The following is a 22,211-nucleotide window of genomic DNA, read 5'->3' on the forward strand; positions in this document are numbered from 1 at the left end:
CCCAAGTCTCATAGGCTTCTACAAGGTGATCGGAATGGTAAATTAGGCCCCGTGATTTAAAAAAAAAAAAAAGGTTTTGGTTCAAGTTTTGGGCAAAGTGCTGTTTTATTTTGTTGTTATTCTTCCGATTGCTTACCCATCTCTGCTCTAAAGCTGAAATAAGCTTAGCTCATAGACCTCTCCTGTGGGATCCACTTGTAAGTGCCAGCCCTGCACGCATGCGCAAACACAGACACGCACACTAAATATTACCTAATAAATACTCATTAAGGGGCTGGGACAGTTCATTCATCTGATAACAGCACACACCTTAGGGAATGAAATAATATCCCAAAGCTGGGCATAAATGCACATAACACAAAGATGTCACTGTTTACCCCACCTGATAGTCATTGTAAAGCGCATACAGGACATGAGGAAACAGAGTTAGGGGAAAGCGCGCCCTATAGGGCTAAATTCTGTACATTAACTTGGGAACAGGCAGTCTTTCCTTGGAAAATTTTGTAATTTAGGACAATTGTGCATGAGTGAGATAAAGTACTGCTATTTCCACATTACAGATTGAAAATTGATGCACAGATAAAAGAAATTACCTGACCGAGATTGCTCAAGAACTTGGTGGCAAAGCCACAGGTCCTCTCTCCTTTATACTAATTTCTTGACGCTTTTCCTACAAGATCTTCCCTATTACTAGCGGTGTGTGAACCCAAAGAAAGTTCAGCGAGGGGGGACTGCTTGCACAAGCATGGCAGCAGTTCTCAAGGTCACCTAGACTTTCCAAACAAAAGCGGGAAATCCTGCATGGACATGCTGTCTCTGGCCTGGGGCTCTGTCCGAGAGCCCACAGTCCCATGCAAATAGCTGTTCTCCTGGGATACTCACTTGAAGGAGTTGTTATGCTAGCTCCTCTTCTGCTGTGAAAGTAGACACTTTCACTTGCCCATTGTGTAGCCATAGAGAGTCTTTACACCAAATGTGGCTGTGCCTCCCTGTTCTCCATTGTTTTATATCATGCCAGTGAAAAATACTGGGATGATTGTACTGGGCATGGGCTCTATTTATGCACCTGCCAGAGCGATGAAAGCTCTCTTTCACCTTGTCCAGCCAAAGCACCTGCACCATGATGTACTGGGGCCACCTCAAGGGCTGAAAGAGCAGTTTAGTTTCCATTGTTCACTCCCACATTGGCGCCTCAGTCGAAAACGCAAAGAAAAGACTGCCAAGTAGAAAAGGTCAGGGAGGTAGATGCATACTTGTATAACCAGCTTTGCAGTGACACCACCCTTGTGACCCACAGACCAGTGAATACTCTGGTTCAGGTTTGGTTTTCCTCCTGTCTAGATTTGCCCTGGTAACAGATGTTCATTCAGTAACATGCTATAAAATCTTTCACTTCTAATCTCTGACATTGCTGATTCCTTTCCCCTCCATGTTAGAAGCTAACTTGGGTCCAAAATGTAAAAGAGCATCCTGTCACCTAAGAGGCAGAATGAAACCAGAGAAAATAGCACAGATTCTTGTAATAAAAGACTGCATTGGAATGAGCATGCACAAAAGGTGTTGAATGAATACATCATGGACAACTTTAACCAGTGTTTTCCAGCTCTGCAACTCTAGTATATTTTAAGGTCAGTTTCTGGATGCAATTCATACAGGTACACACAGCATAGAATTGAATATGCTTTCTGACCTCTAAGAGGGTAGTCTATAAATATTTTTCAAGATCCATTCAAACATTCAGTGAAGACAATAACGTTACATTTATCACCCAAACTCACCACAAAATGACTAGAGCTTTTTTCTTTCTTTTCCCCCCTTAGAAAAACAATAGGAAACAAACTGGCTTATCTTACTGTACCTGCTGTAAATACCTTTATGGCAAGGCAATTGCCAAGTAGATTTGCACTGAACAATTCGTTTCTTTGCTAGAGTAACATTTGTCATGCTCTTTAGAGATGGCAGAAGAGAATTCCCCTGTGACCTTTGGAAAATGAAATCAGTGACATTACTCAGAAGTCAAAGTTGAGAAGTTTGTTTTTAAACTTAAGAAGGGTTTCCCATGCCTCCTGAAAAAGACACGATCTGTACTTCCATGAAAATGGAGCTGAGCTTACTTATTCCAGCCCTTTTAGACCATTAATGATTTGTGCCTAACACCCGAAGTAGGTGATTCATTGATTAAAGCACTGCATGGCTCCCTGTCTTATGCACAGCTCTGTTCTCGTAACACAGCAGCAGAGGACATAACACCGTGGGCTGCCTGTACTGGAGAGAAGATCACGAGCTCGATTGTGCGGTACAAAGGGAGAGCCAGTATCAAATGCTGCCTTGCCACGCTGCATGAGAAACCGCCTCTGCAAATTACATAATACCCCCTGGATGTTGCCAGCAGTGCCATGGCAGGCCCACGTGGCTGCCGCTCCAACAGGGTGGAAGCCAGATCGGGTTCCTCCCTCCCTCCCAGCATGGGAAAGCTCAGGCAGGCTGTTGTGTAGGCAAAAACCCCTCACTTATCTCCTGGGAAAGAGCTGTGCTGCTCTCCAGTGACTTCCTGAAGCGCAGAGTTGTGGTAGTGGATCAGAGGCAGTCCCTGCGTCCCCACAAGCACACACGCTGCAGTGCAGAGCTTCTGAGGAGTACCTAAAGACAGAAATATGACTAACATCATGCTTGTTCCCTTTGTTCATATATCACATCCCTTTCCCTGAGCCTATGCCCTTCTTGTTTACTGAGATAGGAGGCTCTTGCACTCCAGCTTTGGCGGGTTCCTGTGCATTGCTGTAGCAAACACATCTAGACGACAGGAGAATACTGTTAATACAAAGCCTTTGTATATTGAAGACCCCATCTCACACTCAGAGTGCAAGTGAAGAGGTGTGGATGACAGTACAGCCAGGCTGACGTGGTACCTTGCTTTTTGCTGTTCATGAGTTGGATGAGCATCTGTGCCCACACAAAGGAGGGAATGGAAGAAAAGAGCAGCTGGGGTGGTGGGGGGGAGCTGGCTGGTCAACTGCCTCTGATGTACTGTCAAACTGCATCGTGCAGCTGAAATCTCTAGAGTAGTCAAAATTCCCACTAGAATAGCAAATGGCAACATTCCCAACTGACTTTGAGGGGGCAAGATTTCATCACTAGCAAATGTGACCATGACATGGTATGTGTGACCTACCCCTTTTCATTTTGCTTGCCTGAGAATACATTGGCCTGGAATTTCTCCCCTCAGCTATTATTGGTGGCATCAGAGATTTACAAGACAGCAGGGAACACTTCCTAATATTGCCTGGGTGTAACTCTCCAGCATGACTGATTGTGCTATTAACTGTGGCAAAGGGAAGAGCACAAGTGGACAGGCAAGGGAGAACGTTTCAAATCCTGGAGATGAATGATAAGTGATATTAAATACTTCTATGTATGCATAATACATGTTTGAAACTTGCAAGAATGCTGTTACAGATATTGCTGGGTTTATTACAAAAGGGGAAAGTATTTAGAATAGTGGAGCCTACGCAGGAATAATAAGATCTACGTAAAGGGGATCTGAAGGGGGAGTGTCAAGAGGATGAGGCCAGCCTCTTCTCCGTGGTGCCCAGCAACAGGACAAGAGGCAATGGGCAGAAACTGAACCACAGGAAGTTCCACCTGAACCTGAGAAAAAACTTCTTCACTGTGAGGGTGACAGAGCATTGGAACAGGTTGCCCAGAGAGGTGGTGGAGTCTCCTTCGCTGGAGATATTCAAAAGCCGTCTGGATGTGATCCTGGGCAATGTGCTCTAGGTGACCCTGCTTGAGCAGGGAGGTTGGACTAGATGATCTCCAGAGGTCCCTTCCAACCTCAACCATTCTGTAAACAAGACAGAAAGGAGGTGGGAGTTATGAAGTTATAAAGAGTTACAGCAGAGTTTTTAAATTAAAGACTGTGGAGAAGCTAAGAGGTATGGAAGTAAACTCAGGCTGAGTGAGATCCTAAAACCTCTTTATTAAGAAAAAGGATAGGACACAAGGCAACGGAAGTAAGGTGGCAAACAGAGAAGATCAGTCTTAATAAGTGAAGTCCCAGCTAAGTAAAGTGTGCGTGCACGCACACACACACACACCCCACAAAAAGATAGGTAGCTAGACCAAGATCACATTCACAGCCATTTCTGTGCAAATGGCAGTGTTCTGAAGAGAGACGAACTAGAATGCCTGGCTTTAAATAAGGATATTGACAACACATGCATCTTGGAAACTTGCTACAAAGAAAGTAATGAATAAAATGCACTTAAACAACACAAATAACAGAATAGTTCAAGCCAGTGGGGGAAGGAAAGCACTCGATACATATTAAAAAAAGCATTAAGTCAAATAAAGCAAATAAGTGACTCAGTTTCTCTCAAAAAAGTTCTACATGGATTGAAATTCCATGGAGAAAGAGAAAGAATAGTGTATTCGGGATATACTACCGACTGCCAAACTGGAGCGGTGAAAGTAACATACAAAAATATTAGAGAATGAAATAGGAATAGAATTGCCACAGGTGACTCTGTTTACCTATATATAGCTGTACCTCTAGATGTTTCATCCGGATATGACATATCAACTCAGTTTTTAGACAACTTAAATGCCTGTTTTTTGTGAAACTGGGAGAACCTACAGGAAGAGGATCAATGACACTTGATTTTGTCCTGACTGGCACGCAAGATCCGGTTTAAGCTGCAACTGAGGAAGAATCACTCTACTTGTCATAAGAATTTATCAAATTCATCATTGAGTTTTAAAAAGGGGAAATCACATAAAAGTGAGAAAATTTCTTGAAATGAACAGCTAAAAAGGGATAAAACACTTGCAGATGATATACTCTTACATACTGTTTAAAGACACTGTATAGCAGGCTTAGCATCAAATAAAAAACTTCTAAAGGAAAAGAAAAAGTAAGCAAATGTGATTAAACAATGTAACACTTCTGAGCTGTAAAAGGAAATTCTTCAAAAAATGGGGAGTAAAGGAAGATGGAAAAGAAGCTAGCCTGGCAAAGCGGGTATAGAACTACAATAAAGTACAAGAAAATGAAAAGCAAGGTGCTAAAGACATAAAACTTAATAAGAATTTTTCAAGCACAACAAAATCAGTAAGCCTGCCAGAGAGTTGGTGGGGCGATGATCCGTAAGTAAAAGGAGCACTTAAGAAAGATAAGGCCATAGTAAAAAAGCTGAAATGAACTCTTGGCATTAGTGCTCCATGTAGATTTCACATGCTGGAATAACAGTTTAAAGAAGATCAGTCTTAGGGGGGCAGTTTCATGACACCTTAAACCAGCCCAGGTTGAAGCTGCTGTGATTTCTCCCTTCTCCTTGGTCAGGGTCTCCTTCCCCCTTCCCTTCCTTGTACTGGTCTTTGTCTGATCCTATGCTGAGGCAGTTCAGCTCAGATAGACCCAAGCTAGTCACCAAGACGATAGGCGATGCTGTACACAATGTGGGATAGAAGGAACTAGAGACAGGTTCCAGAGTGTTAGTGTTGCGAACTACCTCCAGGGAGAAACCTGATGAAGGACTTCCATGACTTGGGGATGTGGAGGGAAAAGCAATCACCTAGAACCTCAGCCTAACGAGCAACAACAAAAAGAGATGCTGAAGGAACTGAAGAGAGGGGCTGAAACCTTGTACATTAATGTAAACGACGGGTCTCCTCCTTGCCAGAAAATGGGCCTATGTTGGAGGAACCCTACGACTATGCCATAAACCTGTCTGGTTCTGCTGCTCCATACAGGAGCCAACAATTCTCATCCCAGTGGACCACAGAATAGCGAGGCCCATCAGATTTCCTTACCTCTTTGTGTCTGCGTAGCACTCTGTGGGCAAGGAAAAGCAGCATGTGGAAGATGAGAATATTACAGTTTCCGAGCTGCACGGCTCAGAGACAAATCAGCTGGATGTTACTCAGCCCACTAAGATGATTCACAGAGGTTGGTTAAGGACTGGTATGCTTTACCTGACACAGAACTGACAGAAAGCAAAACATTCACTCTCTGTGCCTCATTGAACTCGTATATAAATTAAGATAATACCTCCCTCATGCAGTTACTTCAAGAATTAATTGAAACGGCCAAAGCTTTGAGATTCATAGACGCACACACAAATTATTTAAGCAGCTTTTAGGCAGTTCTCTTTTAAACGTGAAACAGACATAGTTACGTCAAGGTCCTTTCAATTGGATGTATGACCGAGATGAAAGCAAGGGTCTGGATCTGATCATCTTCAAAGTCGGAGCACCTGGGGTGGCTGTTCTGGGTGGATGCCAAATATCGTACAGGCATTGGAAATTCAAAACATTCCAACTGGTGATTTGTTGCATCGACCTTTTTCGTTTAAGCTAGTTGAGGCTATGAATCAATATGGCACAGACTTCCTGTGATGGACAGAACCATGTTGCAATAATTTAAAATAGTGGCATACTAAAATTGGATTATTTCCCTTTCTGAACACTTCTGCTTATTCACAAATTAAGCAATTTTAAAGCTTTCAGTTTTTCCATAAACATCTGCCACAAGCAATAACGTTTAGCCATGCCTCAGCAGGTCTCAGTTCCAAGAGCAGTTTTTTTATGATCATTTCTACTTTTTTAATAGTAGCTCTCCAAGACTTTATTTGGAACATGTTGTGCTGTACAAAGCAGAAGGAGAGACTTCATACTTTATCCAGAACGAAGAACAGGATTCTCCAAAGCCAAGCGCAGCCAGAAGTACAAATAGATGGCTTTCCCAATATTTGACATGCTCACACCAATTAAAACAAAATTAAATGAAGCGTAGCGAGCCTTTAAATATTGCTTCTTTTCCATAAAATTGATTAATTGGAGTTTCCTGGCCACATGGATTCTCCAAACTGAAAATACAAGCGTTCTTCTTCTGCAAGTCTCAGCATGGTCTACCTGAGGGGTTGGCAGTAGAGAGTTATCACAGAGATGTGGTAGGAAATCCTTTCTCCCATCTGTCCCAGCCAAACTCCTGAGTTCATGGCATGGAGGGCAAGCAAGGCTGATATTAAGATTCTGGAGTGAAGCTGAAATTCTTGGCAAATACTTTGGACGCACTAGGTGCTTTATTCCTTACAGCTCTACCTGAAGTATCATCTGGTCTAGTCATGCCATATGCTCTAACAAATAAGTTTAAGGTTTAGGTTGTTGTCATTTTTTAAATTAGACCTTAAGTCGCCATCCATTAGGCTTTAGGCACTTTGAAGCTCAGGCATGTAATTAAGTGCAGTCGTATAAAAGCTAAAATCCGTCTTGCCCCTACGCTGTCTGGAGTACCGGCCTGAAACAAGCTGAGGCTGCTTTTGCACTTTTCAGCATTACACAGTAAAGATCACACACATCCCATTTCTCTTTTTAGGATTAATAAAGAAGTGAATGAACCTCTCCGCTTCCGGGATTCCAATACATCCAACACTCTGATTTCCAAATATTTTAGCCACTTTCATGGTTGCCATTACTACACTCTCTGACCAGTCTCACAATCTAATATATATATGCATACACACTCATCACATCTCTCTGTGATCGACAACTGCTCTTATTCCAAATCTATAGATAGAGAACTCAGGGCCAGAGACCAGACCACTTGCCCAACACCTCGGACAAATCGTGTTGGAGAACAGCATCGGTTCTTGGTCTCTGGAGCTCTAGGCAACCAGCCCAATCACCACACCAACTTTTCTGTTCCATTTTCCCTCTAGCAAAAGACTTCAGCCAAATCCCACTAACACTTCTGAGTGGACATCTTCACATGGACTTCACAGACCTTCTGTTGAGTTCAGCAGACTTGGCTCAAACCTAAGCACTCCTACGAACCTTTCTGTGCTCCTCGACTTTGCAGGTAACTGTTAAGCACAGAAAAAAACCTTTGTTTACTCAGGTAACAGGAGAGCTGCTTTAACCTCTGGCTTAAAACAGGTGCATTTCCCTATCAGATTCCTGAGTCGCTCACCCCAGCAAAGACTAGTGAACTTGGAAAGCCCGGCACTCACTGAATGACAGAAAAGGATGACTTTTAAATTGAACGGTGGTAAATTTCATCATCTGGTTTTCCTCGGTGTTTTTTTTAAGTCGTTAAATCATGGGTTTAACACAACTCGTGGCTGTTCCTCGTAAATTCCTCTTCTCTGTGGCATTTCAGCATCATATCCAGTTTGGGGTGGAAAACATCACTGGTTTTAGACTCCCAAAGGAAACAGCAAGTGTAACCTGTGACTACATAAACACGCAGGCAAGAAATACCTCTGTAATGTCTTTTGTGCTTGGTCCAGCATAATCAGACCTTTCAGGGCAAGGACTTGTGTTTCTTTTTTTTGCTGTGAAAACAAAGTGCTCTCTTCCTACAGAGCTGTTTTCAGAGCTCTGTAAACTTTTTTTTTTTCCTCATATACCTACTGGTCAGGAAAAAAACAAGGAATTCTTAAAAGGTTACCTTCAAAGTATTCGTCTTTTGCGAGAGGAGGCGAGTATTTCTTTACATTTTTTGACAAATTAAAAGAAATACTGCAATAGTTTTCCTCTCCTACTTTAACACTAGAAATTCAGGTCTCATCTGTCTGTGTGTTTTTCCACAACTGAAGACTTATGATGACACCACAGATTACAGAAACCACTCAGGGGATACTTCCCCACTGCATAGTTAACTCATGTTCTGACTCAAATTAAAAATCAGCGTCTCTTGTCATATAAACAGGAGAAATCTCTGACCTGGCCTGGGCCTGGCTCAAAGTCCAGGCCAGTTTACCTGGTTGGCTGTACAAGGCAGAGCCTAGAACTGGAACCTACCTATTCTGCAACGTGCTTGCAGATGCAAAGACTAAATAAAATAAAAATCACTTCAGTTCTGGTGGTTCTCCAACACACCTCCCATAATTCCCACTCCCCAAGTGGTGGGGAAAGAATCCCACAGCCTCCGAGCACAAGAAAAATAGGGCTATGTGACCAGACACGCGTGGATAAGCATAGATTCAGCAAGGTCACAGAAACACAGGCAGGCCGGTGCTTGAGATTGAGCCAGGTTACTGGGCAGTGAACACAAAGCTTGGTGGGAGAACTGATTTTTGCATTCAGCCTCTGATGGTTTTGCTAGTGCCTGTTAAGCACCCTGGAAATAAGGAAAAGGGATCTTCTTCCCTAAATGGCAGAGATGCCCTCTTTGCATGTCTGTGTTCTCGGAGGAAGTTCGGTGGGTAAACAGTGAAGAAAAGGCTTGATGTTCTCGGCACTCAGAAAGAAGCAGGTAAATATAACTTCAGTGTAATGGATGAAAACATACGCACATCCCTCTCGATGGGGCTATACAGAGGAACATACGCCAAACTCTCCTTTCCCCTTTATCAAAATTAGCGTTCAAAGGCTTTTTTGCTTTGTTTTATATCATAAAGCACAAATATTTCCAGCTCCTGTCTGTGTCTCCCACCCCGCTTCAGGTCACTTTGAATGACAGCAGCACCACTTGCAAAAACAGCAGAAAGCCAATTAACCACGTGCGTTATCACAGGGCTAATTTTTAACCTCCTTCAGCTGCACAGTCGGCTGGCTCGTAAGGCATGTCACTCCGAGCCAGTGACCAAGTGACAGCTTTTCATTCCTGTCGGGCGTGCTTTGGAGGCTCGCGCACAGAGGAGTCGGGTGCCGCCGAGCGCGCGGTGAACCCACGCCGAGCCAAGGCAGGAGAGAAAGAGGCCAGAGGAATGCAGAAGAGTGACACGTGCCCAGAGGGCTGACGTGAGGGACTGCAGAGGAAAGATGAGAAGAGCGCAAAGCACGCATCTGAGAAAAGTGACGTTAATTTGGGTCATTAGGGAGTCTTACAGGTTTACAGGAAGGGTGCTAGTATCACACAGGGAGAGTGATTATTCATCGTGATCAAAGGCAGTGTCAACAGGCTTATGGGGACCAGAGTGCTGGGAAACCTCCCAGCTGTGAGCTCTCCTGGGGCCACAGCCCTCCCCCGGACCCGGACTCGGAGGGGCAGGCACAAACACACTAGAGACTGACTCACACTGACAGAGAGAGGAACTGTGAAGCATAGCTAAACCCTGCTGAGGTATCTACCCAAGCCAGCCTCCGCTTTGCTCCTGCAGCGACCCAGGAGCCACCGTGGCAGCCACAGCAGCGCGGAGCTTGCCGCTCACCCAGCCAGATGGATTCGGGAGGAGAAGCCGAGGAGCGGGGCCCCACAGCATGGGGTGAGCCCCAACAGAAAGGGCCCCGCTCCCCTCTGCCACCTCCTGCAGCCACTGCTCTCAGCCACGTGCTGCAGCCAAACCAGCTTGCGAGCCCTGCAAAAGACAAATACAGAAGGGATGAATGTTTTCTAGCTTAGCAAATTAAATCAGCTCATCCAAAGGGTTCAAGGAGCACCAGAGCTGTTGCAAATAGTGGGAGCAGGTTACAAGGACCAGGGTTGTGGAAGAAAGCAACATTTCCCTTCTGGCGATGGGCAGCTGCTAAAATGCCTTACACCATCACAAGAACAACACCGTTGGGCTATATTGGGGGAAGAGTCCCTTTAAACCGGCAGATATTTGAGCTGAAGAAAGGCAGTGCCTGCCCCCCTCCCTTGCTCCTTGGCTCCAGCCCTCCCGGCCCCAGGGAGCGAACCCGGCGGCGCGCGCCTGCCCTCCAGCCAGCCGGGCCGCAGTCCGTTCGCCCCCCGCTGCACCAGGACTAGCGCTGGCACGGCGCAGGACCCCGAGCAAGCCACCGGGCAGGGCTCCCTCCTCTTGAGAGGCGGCTAGATTTATACCAGATCAAAGGGCCGCCAGGTCCGTGTGGTTACGTTACGGCAGGAGTCTAACACCAGCAAGGAAGAGAGATTCACCCCTTGCTGAGAAACACTTTTTAGAAGTGCTTGAAGTTTCGTCAAACTTCCCTCTGGGGACACCATAGGTTTTCAAGTTTTTTTTTTTTTTTCCTCCTTTGTTCACTTGCAGGTTTGTAAAGAACTTTACTGAATGCCAGTTATGTCCGTGGACTTCTCGGTAAAATTGAAAAGCAATTTTCTGTCCGAAAACAGCTGACAGAAGAGATATGATTAGGTCTGTGAAACATCCCTAGTTTAGGAAAGCCCCAAACACAAATAATTCTTTACAGACGCATTTTGAAACAGAACAGGATCACAAAAACACGATGAGAGAAAAGTTCCAAACAACAGCGTTGGCGATGCCTGGCGTTTAGCCTGCCAGGCCAGGCAGCAAATACTTCGCCTCCACCCCTGCTTCCAGTGGCCAATCTCCTGTGTGAAAGTAACTCTTCCAAACAGAGAAGGCTGTAAGGGGAGCTTTTAACAACTAACCTATCTAAACAACCGGCACAGCACTGCTAACCCTGACTGTGTGAGAATTTGAGAGCAAAATTCACTAGACTGAGCAAAACAGAGAAGGTGACAGAACTACAGTCAGATATAAAAGTGACCATACGGTCAGCTTAAAAATAATTGCTCTGATCTCAGCTGTCCTTAAGAGCACAGGTAAAGAAACCAAATACTCTGTGTATCCTTTTATAAAAAAGGACTGAAAATACCTCTGCCTCAGTGACAGTTTAATCAAGGCTGCACATCCGTCCTCCACTCTCACAGTATAATCCCCTGAGCCACACGGGATTAGCCCACCCTTAAGGCAGCCAACGTAACATGACATGTTAGCACAAACACAATTACTTCTAGCTTCCGGCTTCAAGACCAGTTTACTTAGAAGCCAGGCTGCTCAGCTAAGCCTGCTCTGAAAACCCTGATTTGCTTCAGACACTATAAACTAGGCATAAGAATCCACTTCGGCTTTTCCTGCCCTCATTGCTAAGCCAAAGCAATCCTTCCTAAAGGCAGACAAAAGGAACCAGCCAAAAGCAGGGTGAAAGATGATCTTCCTGCCCTGGCAGCATTACAGATGGAAAGCTCCAGAGAATATGAGGGTGATGCTTCAGTACATTTTCACAGCATAAATGGAAAGGAGGTCAACGCCACAGAAGAATACATCCTGCAGCTCTAGCGGTACCGCCCCTAGAGCATGCGTGCATCTCTGGGCCACCCAGTACCAGCACAATATTGATCCATGGAGGGCTGGGAAAAGGATGCACAGAGTGGGGAAAGTTGATGCTGACAAAGGAAAAGTTGATGCTGGAGCAGGAGGCAGGAATTAATTAATGTGAGAAAATTAGGAGCATGTACAGTTAGCTCCATTATCAGGTGTCTGCATGCAGGTGACTGATATAAACTGATAGCCTGGACAAGGCATCATCGTGGCTGCGGGAGGTAGGGGATGGGATCCAGCAGATTTCTAGTGTGCCAAACCACCCCGAAGCAGATCAGCCGCCGTTGGGCGGCTGATGCAGAGTTAAGTGACGTTCTGCAGTTTAGCCCCCAGGAGCGAGCGAGAAAATGGCTTTGCCGCTGCTACGCATCTCCCTTTGGCTGCCACCCTAAGGCATGGCCTGGGCCAAGGCTCTACGCAAGTGCCAACTTCAGAGGATTCCCCTTGGAGATCCTGACAGCCACCGGCAGAATCGAGCCTTTTGGAGGTCCACACAGCAACAAAGAACCACTACGCCAGGGAGCACTTTGCATTGAGCAAGGGCAAATCCTGCTGGGGGGAATTCTCTACCACAAGTGGAAATGCCAGGGCCTCTCTGCACCGCTGCATGCATGGGAGGGCTACTGCCCGGGAAGCAAATTGCTAGTAAATAACCAACACGTATGCCAAGGCTTTTTTTCTCCCCCCCTCCAATCTTTTCAAGTATTTGGCAGCTATGAAGAGGGAAGGAAGGGTCTAGTTTTGGTTTGGAATTAGTGAAATCTCACCACCTTTGTTTATTTGTTGGATTTTAAGGAGTCAGGGCTGAGGCTGGCTGCCCAGGGCCAAAGGCAGGCAGCAAGCAAGCCGCCCACTTAACCACTGCAGGCGGGCGGGAGAGAGCTGGAAAAAATCCCATGCTAACTCCCAAAACGGCCACCAGCTGATCCTGTATCTTGAGGTGACTAATAACAATCTGGAGTGACTTGACACTCTGTGGCTTTACTGGAAAGTTAACTTTTTTTTCTCTTCTTTCCCAGCATAGAGATCCCCTCCCCTTGCTGGGTTCCACGGAAATAATGAGAAAGCTCAAACAAAATAACAATTTCTTCCAAAAAGAAAGAAAATGTCACAGCAATGCTCATGGGAGGGAAGGAGGGAACTTTATTTGACCTGTGCTAAAACATCCTAACTAGTTCATTTCATTTGATGGGGAGTTCAAATGTACTAACTAGGTGCGTTTGAGCTAGGTACAATGCAGAATAGCGAGGCCCAAGAGCAGAAAAACAAAACACAGTTTGAAGAGGAGAAATTTAAGTTGGTCTCTATCAAAACATCATACAAACTGGGACTCAGCGCACCTTGCTCTTGTTCAGCTTTGCTAGTTATCCGTCCTGGACTGTTTGCTGGTTTGGCTTCAAATTGTTACTTCTCTGGTTGAAATCTACTACACCTGCTCTCCAGCTTCATGAAAGCGCTATCAGCCTTCAAACCCTTCCACGTTCCTCTTCTCTGTTTAGGTTCCTGCATCACAGGTCATCCCCCAACAGCCCAGAGGTGTCAGTTAGAGAATCATCCCAGACTATTTATATGAATCCACCGAGAAGTCACCGTGTAACATCTAGCTCACTTCCTCACATAACTTTCTTGGCGCTTGTTCCTACGCTTCCCATTCTGCTGGAAGGGAGGAGTAGGAAAAGAAATGTGACCTGTGCTTCTCCAGGACACACTTGAAGCAGCTCTGTCAAATTAGAAAAAGAAATCGGCAGAAAGGAGCCTGTTATTCCAGTTCTGCCAGTCATCTGATGACAGAAACAATTGATCTCAAATGCAAACAAAAATGTTACCAAACGAGTGAGTGAGAGTCACTTGTCCTTGAAAAAAGTTTCCAGCCAGGGAACTGCATTTTTTCTTTTCTTAGTAATAAGTTCTGAAACAGAAATAAATTCGTCAGCTGAATCATCCTGAGGTGCTTAGTTTGCAAGTTTCTCAAAACACAATATTGAGGGCTGGGATTTTTAAAAGTTAAACAACAGGGATACAACAGGAAACAATACCTACAGGCCCCTTCTTCCTCCCTTTCTCTAAGTGTCCTTACCTGCACTATCAGCAGAGATATAGAAAGCACAACTGAGGGAATTTAAGAAGCTCAGAAATATTGCATTTTTTTTCTACTGAGATCTGAATTTTCCATCACGAATCTTTTCAAAGTGGGATGAAGAGAAATTTATGAAACACGTAAAAACTAAAAAGCCATGGTTGCAAAGTAAGCATTTAATATACATTTAATTTCTAGTTTTGTGAAATTCCTCCTGAAAGAAGTCTCTAACTCACAAATAACTCAATTATAACATTTCAAATCTCAAGTCCTCAGGATTTATCCTGCTTTTGGGCATTTGCATTTCCCCCCTCCTTCATCCTCCACCTCACTACAGCAAATATTGCAGGGCCGCGTTTAAACGAGAATAAAAATCTGCTTTTAGTTCTGACTATAATTTTCAAATATATGGTATTGAGTGGGGAGGGGAGGGGAATCCATCCTGATTTTTTGTCGTTTTGTCCTCAGTCTCAAAGACCAGATGGGTAATTTCAAGCAAAATGATTTTTACGTCTGAATGGGAAACACACAGAACAAATGAGAGCAAAAGTCAAGCCTCCTGCATAGTAGGTCTCTCCTGTGCCAGCCTTCAGAACCAAATATAAAAAGTGCTCTTGCTCCTACAGATTCCTTACAGATGGAAAGATTTACAGTCCTGCAATAACTTTTTAAAAGACATTCCACAGTTAAACATACTAAATGTACTATAAATCAATCTCTTCATTCACAGACGTAATAGAGGATGCGTGAACCATGAAAGGTAAAGCTGTATTTCACCCTGTATTACAAATATAAACACAGTGAATCCTTTTCTTCTCATGCGGGGTCTCTTGCATACCTGTACTTGGTGGGCAAATAAGACAGTACGATGTTATTCTCAGTTAGTCTTTATCTTTTACCCAGTGGCTACAATAAACATTTCTATGAGTATGCTTTGCTCTGCTCTCCAGTACTTCTTCCCATCCCTTTGCTATAGCTTGCTTAAACAATTATTTCTACACTTCTACAATCCAGATGCTAAATGACTCACCTGTACCGATTAAACCATTGTCAAGAGATTATCTCCATTTAATCCTCATTGTCCTATAGAAACAAATTAGAGCAGCGTTTGAAATGTACATAGGTCTACTCAACCTGCGTGGTTAACTTCCAGATCCTTTGCTGCTTGAGGTGCCTGTGGCCTCCCTTGTCTTATGAAAATCTTCCCGTTGCTTCCCTTTCCAGAACTAAAGCATCACATCCATGTCTATATGGCCCTTTACCACCGATCTGTTCTTGTACTGTACCCCTCTGGATTTCCATCTCTTGCTATGTCTGGTCTTCTACAACTTACCCAGACTCCATCCCCGTTTCACTGTGCAAATACCTTTGAGCATTTATACACAGAACACCCTGAACTCTGAATTTATTTGTACCTCCCCGCTTACTATCAACAGCAGAGCACCCCTGCTCCACAGAGCTGCTGCTCTGCTGAACACTCTTTCCAAACAGGGCACAGAGAGGAAACAATCAGGGGACAATAGCAAGGCCAGGGGCAGTTCTGACTGCTAACGCTCCTTGCAAATTGGCATATCTAGGAAATAATGCACAAACCTGAAGTTGCAATATCACATCCCCCTTTTCTGTACCTCTTTCTATTTAATGTATTACATGTCACGTATTAGATCGCAAACTGTTTGCCACATGAAAGGTCTCTATTCCCAGTTTTCTGCAGTTTGATATGATGAGGTTCCTAGCTTGTTTTCAGTCTGAGTGACAAGTTAATAAATGATCAGTAACAAATAAACCATATTCTACTTCTGTACGTCTGTACTGACTACATCTGAAGGATATAGGCTGCATAACAGCACCCCTCATGACTGCCTGAAACCAGCTAATTTAATACTCCAAGACTCCTCTAAGTCTGCAAGTAAACAAACTATACGGCACCACCCTATGTTCTGCCCACGAACTCCCCTTTCCAAGAGTAATAGGAGGTGAATGCAAATGAAAGGGTTAATTTCTCTCTGTCTCTGGTTAACCTTTCCATGGCTATTCAGTTTCCTTTCAGACTCCATCCTATCGGAGGCATGTGAGGTGAAGGATAGAATTACACACTGGGCATATTTCCTGTACTTAGTGGGTGGACAGAGCACAGCTTCCGTAGTAATAATGTCAAGGTAATTAGGACATCCTGCAAAACCTGTAACAGGGAAGAAATAACTATTGTTTATTGTAATTTCTATTGCTGAGATGGTGAGCTCCCCTTACAACTGTTCTTGCCTTTCACTTTGAATCCATCTCTGTGTTTCCAGAGATACAAGGGGGCCAAATCCGAGATCCAAAAGCCCTGGGATCCTCAGTATGGACTGGGGCTAAGATCTGCTTTTTTTCAGCAGTAATCAGAGAAGAAAAAAGGTCTGAATAGGTGTGATACTAAAACAGTGAATCAAACTGGGAACAAAACTGGCAGATATGGCTCACCTGTTTATGTGCGCATGCAGTCTTTTCACATGATGCAAAGACCTGAAGTTAGCCTGTTTTATTAATTTTACCCAGAGAAGGCCTGAAGGTGCCCAGTTCTAGTCTTGCTCTCCATCTAGACACGTAGATCCCAAAAGCTTCAGTCTTCACTTGCCCAGCTACAGTCTACTCCTGGAGTCCAGAGATCCTTTGACTTACTCAGGACTTCAGCTTCCACTTCCAGATTGCCCAGACATCTGCCAAAGGAAAGAGCTCTACCACATGATGCAGGGAATATTGATTTCCCTGTAAAAGCTCAGCCACATCTTAAATTATCCAGCAGTGATTTTATATCAAATGGTGCATTCACTGAAAGTCAGGCATTTTGGTACAGTACATCTTTCACTCTCAACCTTCCAACTACCATTGAAATTGCATGCCCCTCTCCTGAGTGGCGAGAAGAGCAGGTAAGCTCAGGTATAAATGGCCCCACCACTCCTCTCAGCCCTGTGTAAGGGTGTGACTGAAGTAGTCAACAAAACCTGTGCTTCTGGCCCTCATGTGAGCACCTGAATGAGGCTGCAGAATCGCATCTCCTCTGGCTCAGCAATTAATTAGTTTATGCAATGACATACTCTCAACAAGACTGATCAACAGCACAGCTTGCACACCCCCTTCCTCCCTAAAGCAGATTCTAGTCCACTGGTTGGGACAACCCTTGGAGAGAAGAAACAGGGTGAGCTCCATTCTTCCCAGCCCAGAGAAGAGCCTTACATGCAAAGGTCAAAGTTCAGGCACTCTCTTACTTCTAGGTGGAGTCACTTCCCTCCTCCTGTTGACCTTTGCTGGAAAGCAACGCCTCTTGCTCAGCTCTTGAACACATGTTCATGACATGAGCACTTACCTTCAAGCAGTAATTTAGAGGTATGAAGCCCAGCAGCCTCCTTCAATCCACTCAGCCCATGGAGTGGCATAAGATTCAAATCATTCTGCTTAGCGTATCCTACTGGCTCTCAAAGTCTCTTTCTTTGGTGTTGGCTTTAGTAGATCTCCTTCAGAGATACTGACTCTTCCTATGCCCTTTGGGGAGCCAGATTTTGGAGAGAAGTAATGAGGGGCCAGTGGATGCAGCTGGAAAAAAGCAGATAAACTTTGGGTGCATGAACCCTTTTTTAGATCCCCGTTTCACAAGATTTTTAGCAGCACTCAACAACTGACTCTGCAGGTTTTCTATGAACCGCCTCTCCTCTCACTAAAAATATGGTTCCATAGACATGAGTCTGGGAACCAACAGGATGGGACATGCAGGCCCCAACCTAGGGCTCTGGGTTCACCTTCAGGGATGAATAGGAAATAAGACAATTGTGAGACAACATGCAAGCCTTTGTCTCTCAAGAAAAAGGTTGTAGATCTTTGCTTGTCTGTTCTGGCTGCAATCATCACAGTCTCTACAAACATACAGATGTCAGCACAGCCGGTCCCTTATCACAGGAAACGTCTACGTGGTCAGATGCAGACAGTCATATGGTAGTTCAGCCTCGCTGGAGAGATGGAGGCTGCTCCATTCTTGAAACTGCTTAGATGCATTAGTGGGGACTGTCTCACATCACTGAAGCCTCAGCGAGGCAACGTGGCTGTGCAGACATACCCTTGACTTGGGCCTCCAGTACTACTTCATGCATATAGTGCCCAGGCAAATGGGCCCTCTGTCCATAACAGAATACAGATAATGATCTGTTAAATCATTGCTCTTTCCTTTTGTGAGGTTTCCTGGCTGCCGATGTTCATAAGCACTTCAAGGAAAGCAACACCGATTTTTCCTCAGGTGGAGGATTTCAGGATGCCTTGTGTCTCTTGTTTGCTCTGCCAAACAGGTATTTCTGAGAGTTGTGGTTTTGCACACGCTGAAAGCAGAGCCTGCATCAATATCCTTGGGGGAACTGTAACTCTAATTAATGACAGAGTCCTTCTAAAGGTTTCTCAATTAAGCTTGTACATGAGGATGGTTTGCTAGGAAATTTCCCTTCCTTCTCACACGGAACAAGCTGTTGCCATCTGCAAAAGATATTGACAGTAATGCCTGGCCTAAATTATTAAGTGCACTGCTACTTGGGAGAAGAACCACAAGTTGTAAAGGCCATTTTTGAAGGGGTTTGTGTGTAATGAAATTCTGCACTTGCTTTTCAGAACCGTTAGGCTTTCAAGCTGCATTTGTGACTGTCATCAAATCCAGACTATAAAAGAAAGGTGTGCATTTGAGATGTGATGGGAAAGAGGTTCTCAAGTTAAAGATGACTCCGAAAGAGTTAAGATCAGACTGTGAAAATAAGCAACAGCATAAGTCAACATAGCATTGCTAGCAATCAGAAAATAAGAGTTGTCTGTAACAATGCTTATTCACCCTAAAACATAACACTTGTGTCCAAAGGTTTGTTTACACTCAGAAATTACTAGCATAACTACGCTACTAAAAACACCAGTATAGCTTTGTTTGGACACGCTTATTCCAAAATAAGAACGCTCATATAGGGTGGCAACACTGGTATAACATAAGGGTATAATTATACAGGTCAACGTCCCTGTACAGACAAACCCTAAGGAAAAAAAAAAAATTGGTCTGGGTCATTGTTTGCATTGATTTTAGAAGCAATCTCAGATCCACAGAAAAAAAAAAAAAAAAAAAAAGAACATGCCGGCCCAAAAGACAGGTCACAAAGCCTGTGTGCTTCTCTGCCAGGCTAGAACTAAAGAGCTGAGACTTACAGAAAAATGCAGCTCTCCACAGAAGTCTGAAAGGAGGAGGTTGGTGGCCAAAGTGACTAAGTCCAATGTCTTTGGTTTAGCTCACTGTTTCCTCTTCACAGCTACAACGTGGGAACAAAGTTGTGGGATAACTGGGGGTGGAAAAGATGTGGGCATGGTCGGTCTGGGCAGTGCATTTCCCTCAAGAGACATGGAATTTAGTACACAAAGAAGTCCATGCCTCGCAGCCTTCTGCAGGAGTCAGGGCTGGAAGAGGTTAACGATTGACCCTAAGCCTTCTGGCTTGAGAGTGGGCTGAACTGAGGCAGAGGCAGCAGAAATTACTGCTGATGGGTCCAAAAGAGTCAAATAGTGATAAATTTAAGCTCTATACAAACACTGAAGAAAGTTCCTGCTTGAGAATCTTGCTCAGGCCAGTGAAAAGGTGGGGATTTATGGGGCTGGTCAGCTGCAGGGGTTTCTGCCCAGTCTCCCACTGAAAAGGAAGATCCCAGCCACTGGAATTCGACACGGTAATCATGAAGGTCATCTGTGAGCAGTCCATGACTGTTTCCTGCCTCAGAGCTTTGCTCAGCTCAGTCTGCAGTGACACAAGAGACGGGTTTCAACCACTTCCTCTGCAACACTACTTAATAGTTCTCCCCAATAAGAATTATATTTCCCTTTGCTAAGTTTTTCACGTTATTTCTAGTCAGACCCATGTAGCTATTCTCTCGTCTGACATATTCAGCCTTTGAAGACATTAAGCTTCTAATAGAGGCAGGTGCCAGAAAGCACTCTTAGGAGGAGTTCAGCATTCAGACATGAAAACCTAATTGTTACAGGCTTTTAAGTCCCAAGTATATCGTGTACCAAATCCACTAACAACTATTAATAGCAAGGAAAGCAGTGCTGTCTCTTGCCCTCCAGACTTTCCACTACTTGTCTGTCACAGAGGGCTTTTGAAACAAATCAGAATGGTCACAGCCTGGATACAGACCAGAGTCAAATCTGTTCACTGAAGTCTCCACTCAGTCCTACAGTTCCTACAGCTTATTTGATCAGCTTTCTGATGGAAAGGAGCAGCTGCCTAAAATTCAAAGTTTTTGAGATTTTGGTATAATTTGTGCTCAGAGTTGTAACTGACCAGAGGAACTTAAAGATACTGCACAGGTACAGGAAAGAGCCTCTGGCTGAGGGAGTTTTCTGCCTGCTGGAGTTACCTTTGCAGCAGCTCTGCTGCCTGCACATAGCTGCCGGAAATCAGGTGCGGCAGGACACAGCAAGTGAAAGAGGCCTAAAAAGTAATACTTTGAGTTACTGGTCACAGCCACTTAAAACAAAATGTAGTGAATCTACTAGTGGAAACAGTTCAGGAGAGAAGAACGGAATCACCAGAGGGACTCTCTGCAGGCTACAGACGTCACCCAATTCTCAGGGGAGGAAAAATCCCCAGGGCTGAAACCCTTCCTCTGGTAATGCCATGCAACCAACCTGTTTGTGTCTCAGGACCAGCATCATGTGACATAATGAGCATTCACAATGGATGACTGGTGACATGCAAAGAACCTGAGACACCTTGCAGTGATAGGGCTTTAGAGGCTCTATCACATTTTTGAGGGCTTTATAGCATCCTAGACAGAGACTCTTGCCTTAAGTGGTGCTGTCTGATGCAGGAAACCTGCTGGAACATTCAGGAACCACATGGGACCTCACAGAGTGGCTGAGATCCATGCAGATAACCAGTGCTGGAGTTCAACTACCAGATGAGATTGGGACTTTCATCAGTCAACCAAGAAAAACAACAAAATATGTATAGATTTTAAAATAATCACTTAACACCCTTAGAGCAGAGGTAGAGAGTCTTTTCTATATAGTTACTGCAACTTCACATAGCTCCAGTAGGTGAAAAAGCCTTAAAGTACTCTTCTCATAAAAGCCACCATGGGATAAATGTTTCCCATCTTAGCTATCAGGCTGCATGAATATTGCAGGGCTCAGACCTTGAGACACCCTGCATGTCAGGAACATTGTAAGTCTAGTAATTACCCTAAATCCTGCTTCCTCGTTCTTCACAGAAAAGGGCAGCCTCACTGAAGACATATTGCTCATTTTTGTTTAAGCTTCTTGCGCAGAAGAGACGAAAAGCAGAGCCATTTCCCACCAGGTGACCCTGTCAGGGACATCCTGTACAGTCATGCTAGTAGACCCCCTCCCCAGTTCAGCAAGCACCCTACAGGAGCCTTGTCTCAGGTCTAAGTGCTCACAGCTTGGAAGATACAGCAAATGACATATACTCTCTCCAACTCTGCACACGAAACTCATTAAGCCATGTCTGCACTGAAGCAGACAGCTTTTTTTTTCCTTAGCTCACCCTGAAACTTGAGGATGAGCTGACCGAGTCCCCTCACTTGATCATAAGATGGTCACATTCACATAGGGACACGTATGTTCCAGCGCCATCTAGCCAACTGCGTTAGCAATACACAGCAACACTCGAAACACAAAATCCAATGTAGAAAGATGCTGCCATTGAACGGGTACAAACCTCTTGCCACCAGATCCAACCCATAATGTCACCCGGCCAGATCTACTCCCAACCTGGGACAATACCTTGGCTTGGTAAGTTTTTTAAAGGCCTCTTGAGCCAAACTGGCCTGTCCAATTATTTCAGTGCTACCCAAAGATTACATTTCATATGCCTTTGCTATCAGAAGGAAAAAAATAATGACGGAGATATCATGGCTTCAACCAACTTTCATTTCAGGTTTTGCAGTTCCTTTGAATCAGAAGCAGGAAATGAAACCTTATGGTGAGGATGCAGTGTAAATCCCCAGATAGATCTAATTAAATGAAAATCAGAATCTCCATTTATCTTTATAAAATGCGACTCGACCTAC

At 44.4% G+C, this 22,211-nt stretch overlaps 1 long non-coding RNA gene across 1 annotated transcript in view; it reads right to left on the bottom strand.

The window, feature by feature from the left end:
* LOC104142433 (uncharacterized) overlaps positions 1-22,211 on the bottom strand; it is a 66,648-nt gene that overhangs the window by 20,509 nt on the left and 23,928 nt on the right. The window contains exons 8-9 of the long non-coding RNA XR_693710.2: positions 17,474-17,700; positions 1,859-16,826 (exon numbers count right to left, since the gene is read on the bottom strand). This is a non-coding gene — a long non-coding RNA (uncharacterized lncRNA). The remainder of the gene's footprint in view (positions 1-1,858; positions 16,827-17,473; positions 17,701-22,211) is intronic.

Source organism: Struthio camelus, chromosome 7 (assembly GCF_040807025.1).
Source record: "Struthio camelus isolate bStrCam1 chromosome 7, bStrCam1.hap1, whole genome shotgun sequence".
Lineage (NCBI taxonomy): Eukaryota > Metazoa > Chordata > Aves > Struthioniformes > Struthionidae > Struthio > Struthio camelus.